The sequence below is a fragment of the Lipotes vexillifer genome, unplaced genomic scaffold (genome assembly GCF_000442215.2).
Source record: "Lipotes vexillifer unplaced genomic scaffold, Lipotes_vexillifer_v1.1 scaffold896, whole genome shotgun sequence".
NCBI lineage: Eukaryota > Metazoa > Chordata > Mammalia > Artiodactyla > Lipotidae > Lipotes > Lipotes vexillifer.
Genome location: NW_006778096.1, coordinates 1,199,017 through 1,203,469, shown reverse-complemented (window position 1 = coordinate 1,203,469; position 4,453 = coordinate 1,199,017). Strand labels below are relative to the sequence as shown.

At 43.2% G+C, this 4,453-nt stretch overlaps 1 protein-coding gene across 1 annotated transcript in view; it reads right to left on the bottom strand.

Moving 5' to 3' along the window:
* The window catches only part of CDH6 (cadherin 6), a 128,963-nt gene extending 126,612 nt beyond the window's left edge, over positions 1–2,351 (bottom strand). Inside the window, exon 1 of the mRNA XM_007451410.1 lies at positions 2,166–2,351. The gene's annotated coding sequence lies outside the window, so the exon portion shown is untranslated. The remainder of the gene's footprint in view (positions 1–2,165) is intronic.
* Between the last annotated feature and the right edge of the window lie 2,102 nt (positions 2,352–4,453).

The following is a 4,453-nucleotide window of genomic DNA, read 5'->3' as shown; positions in this document are numbered from 1 at the left end:
AAAAGAAAAAAAAAAAAAAAAAAAAAAAAAAAAAAAAAAAAGAAATGAAATTGCAATAAATTGATGTAAAAGCCAGATAGTAAAGGGACTAAAAGTCCCTATAGAGACACCAGTCTGTCACTTATAATGGGAGCAAAAGATAATTGTAGACAAGTACAGAAGAACTAACCATTGCTATTTTCCTTCAGAAATGTATTGCTGCTTCTCATGTTTTTCTGAAGACATGGGTTACTTCCTCTGCTTCTAAAGTATGCCATGAACCATCAAAACAGGTAGAAAAATATCTGCCTTTTATTTCCCCCCAATACCTTTTTAATTTGAGCACACCAAAGAGCAAAAGGGGGTGAGATACAATCCTGTGTGATTGCATTTACTAGTAAATTGTTAGATTTCTTTTAAGTTTCTGAGCTCTGCATTGAAAATCTGGCCTCTGGCATAAACTTTGCCCTCCTCCTGCTTGATCATATCCCCTTTCTTCACACAACTTGTTTTCTGGCTCTCTAAAAAAATCAGCCAGCACAGAGCCATGCAAGTGCTGATACACAAAGGTTGATGCTCAAGCCAAACTGGAAGAGATTTTTTTCTCCTAAAGTAAAATACCAAAGGTTTTCCTTTTCAGGGACAGGCATCAGCAAGAAGAGAAAGGAAATAAGCAATCCTTGGTCACCGTTTGTATAAGCTTATTTGTTCTTCATTCTTAGAAGAGTTGTGCATTAGCAAGGTATATCCCTGTGTTCCTTTTCCCACACAGGGAGGATTTTGCACCCCCTGGATTATAACCACTTCGAAAGCCCATATTTTGCATGTGCACCCCTCCAAAGCAGTCAGACATGTACACATTAGCCACTCCAGCAACATTTTTTGCAGGAAAAAACCTCTTCTTTCCTACATTACGTGCTTCAGTAAGTGAAAATGAATATTGGTTGAGACACACGGGATGATACACCTCCATAGTGTGAATGTCATAATTAAAATGTCTTTACCAAAAAAAATATGAGAGCGAGAGAGAAATGTGTGGCTATTCCAGATGATTAAACTTCTTGGTACTTGGATGTTCTCTGTAGTTCACTCAGGTGAACAGCCCCTTGCACTAACAAGGACCTGCATATAACTTCCCATAAAATACAGATTTTATTGCAGCAGTGACAACACTTCTCAGTACGATGCTGACCTTTCCAGCATCTCCCATCTCGAGATCCCCGATAACTCTGGGCATAAGAATAACTACAGAAGTAATCCCAGCTCTGCAATACACACCATAGCAACGTTCCCTCTTATTCAATTCCGTAATTAACGCATTGGGGGCTCCACTTTTCCTGCATCGGACACCTAAAACCAGGCGCACTTGGTTTGTTCTCCAGCCAGTCCGGGGGAGGCGTTATCCCCCAGATTTGTGCCTGGCCAGCCTTGGAAGAGCACGAGCGAGCTCCGTCTTCCGTATGACTTTTCCCTGGACGGTGTGCTCCATTTTCAGAGTCCAACGTTTGACTTTCCTTGCAACCTAAGCATTTCTGCCCTATGTGAGCCGGCAGGCGTTGCCCCCAACGTGCAAGCTAATAGTTTTTTTAAAGCTTCTTCTCCGAGACAAATCATCTCTTTAGCCTAAGTTTTCCTTATTGGGAGCATTCGGGAGTTCTCAAGCTACGTAATTTTCTGCTTTAGCCCACAAACCAAGAAATGTAACTCGGCCAAAGCAGTCCCTGCACAGACCCTTGTAATGTGGGCAGGTGGGAATAAATCAAGCCCCAAACGGCTCCGCGGGTCCTGCACGCACCAGCGCCCTTGGTAATTGACCAGCCAACTTTGCAAATGCCGGAGCTCTCTTGGCAGCCTCTGCCGGCGGAGAGAAAGACAGTGGGTGCTTCCCGGCGGCCCCGTCACATATGCCCCCACCAAGCCCCGCCGCGGTCTTACCAGAAGGCGGAGGAGTGGCGCCGAAGCTCCCTGGGAACCGGCGTCCGTTCTGGGCAGCGGCAGCAGCGCCGGCCGCGCAGCCGGACCCGAGCGCCTGCCCCGACCCGGGCTCGCAGGCTGAACATCCCTCCCAACTCCAGCGTGCGGCACCCAACGGGCGGAGATGGCTCTCTTTCTGATTGGCTTCCATCAACGCTACAGAATTAAAAAAAGAAAAGGCATGCAGCATTGCCAACTGAGACCGAACCCACCTCTGCTCGCCTTCCTGCGCCCGGGGAGACACTGCGACCCGCCCAGGCTGCTTCTGCCTCCGCCGGCGCTGCGGTCGCCCGCTCAGCGGTTCTTGCTGTCGTGGCTGAAACTGCAGCTCTCGGGACGGGAAGGTTACGGGCTCCGGAGAGCTGGCTCTTGTGGGCACACACTGATTTGCAAGTGAATGAAGTGGGAGGGAGCAAAGAGAGGAGGACTTTGTTAGAGAGGCCCAGTGCCTGCCCCCGCCCGCCCCCCTCCCCTTGACAGAATGACTCCCTGTGTTTGAAGTCCTGAGCAATTCGCTCCTTGTAACACTCCCTCTGCCCCAGGCTTTCATTTCTTTTCCTTTCTTATTTTTTTGAGGGTTAAGACATACTCAGAACTTGCATGACTTCGTCTGTTCCCTCCTTTATACTATCAAAATGCACCTTGTGCTATTGTCAGCAACGGTTGGATATTTTTTTTTTTTAACCGACCGAACAATTACAATTCCCAGGGACACCAGTACCTCGTCGCGCTATCAGTTGGTCAGCTTCGTGTTACAGCACGCATAACATGCACACACATAAAACAAACCCGGTTTCCTGAGATGATAATACTGACGGCTTTTCTTTACAACATAAACAGGCGTTTTCCAGACGCAAGTAGGCATAGAATCAGACGCGTCTTTCCTTCTCTCCTTCCAGGAAGACAGGTTTTTCGCATAGTCCTATGATCTCTGTTACTCTTTCGGAGTGAGTAACCCCAGGATGTTGGAGAATGAAGCCATGCTTCCCTGGGCTTGCAGAAACATTCAAATCCCCAACCCTTCAGGCTCACCACTGACTTATGGCTGATTCCATCTTTCTGAATGAGTTAATACAAGAACGCAAAAGACTTGCAGAAGAGTGTATAATGATATTCAGGTCTGCTTAACAGTTTAAGATGAAAGTTCCTGAAGTAGGATAATCTCCAAATTAAACTGTTTGGTATACATAGCAGTTTGCATAGCTATATTTACAGTGACCAAAAAGTAATTTCTAATATTAGGGAACTAAGCTGCAAAAATCTTAAGCATGTCCAAGTATTATTAAGTGAGAGTAATGGTTTTCTATATAGAAGATACAGACATGATGGAGCCAGGCACTGTTAGATTAGGAAAATTAAATCTAATTACCGCAGTGATTGCACCCCGGGTCAGTAGCATCCCAAACCAGCTGTTAGTGTATGCTGTAAGTTGTGGGGAGATTTCATTTCATGATGCACTAAAAAAAATCCAGGCTGTTTTGGCTTCTGAGTGGTTAAACAGGTTGGAGGTTGGTCTCCTTCCCAACTGAGCTCTTACTAGAAAATCTTTTGTTTCTCCAATAGAAGTTCAGGCATTTAAATAAAGCCAAAATCAAAGTATTTCCTCTAGGCAGTCACTGCTTCAAAGATGTGTGCATGGAATGGGTTTAGCACAGATGTTCCACACATGGAAGATGGAAAGACTGAATTTCTTTCTTGAAAAGATCTTCCTTTAATGAAGAATTGCCACCAACTTACAAAAAGAGGCTGAACATTTTGTCTTCATACAGCTATTCAGACTCTTGTGGAGGAAGGATAGGCGAGAAGAAAGCTGCTTCCATTCCTCAGATTATGAATTCTTATACATGTAATTGGAAATACTAGCTCCTTATGTTTGTATAGTCGTTTACTGCTTACAAAGTACTTTCACAGACTATTTTATTGAAATCTTCTTTCAACAAGTGGTCCGATTTTTCCCCATTAGGACAAAAGAAGCAGATTGGTGATGAGATTGCATAGGTTAACATGTCCAAGGCAATAAAAACTGGTAAGCAGAAGAGTCAGAAATATTACTGGTAAAACTGTGGCTATATGTGTGTATATGTATGTGTGTATATATATATATATATATATATGTATATATATATATGCCTATAAAAATAAGCCACATTTTAAGACTGCCTTTTGCAGAAAGATATGCAGAATAACTGATTTTTATGGTGAAAGTGGGGTAATAATGAAGTTGATGTTCCCCCTGTTGAACAAGTTTGTATCTCACAAAGGAAATCTCTAATTGTTTGCAATATACTATTCTTCCAGCCCCTCTAAGCTACATATCAAAGGTGCTTAAAACAACTACTTTTTATTAAGAATGGATAAACAATCAATTTGCTTTGGAACAATTCAAGTGGCAACATTAAATTACATAAAGGATAGCACTTTTTAATACTAAAAAAGAGTTTTGGGTGATTTTTGAGGATTTCTAGCAATATATACTACAATCATTACTTTTCAATTACAG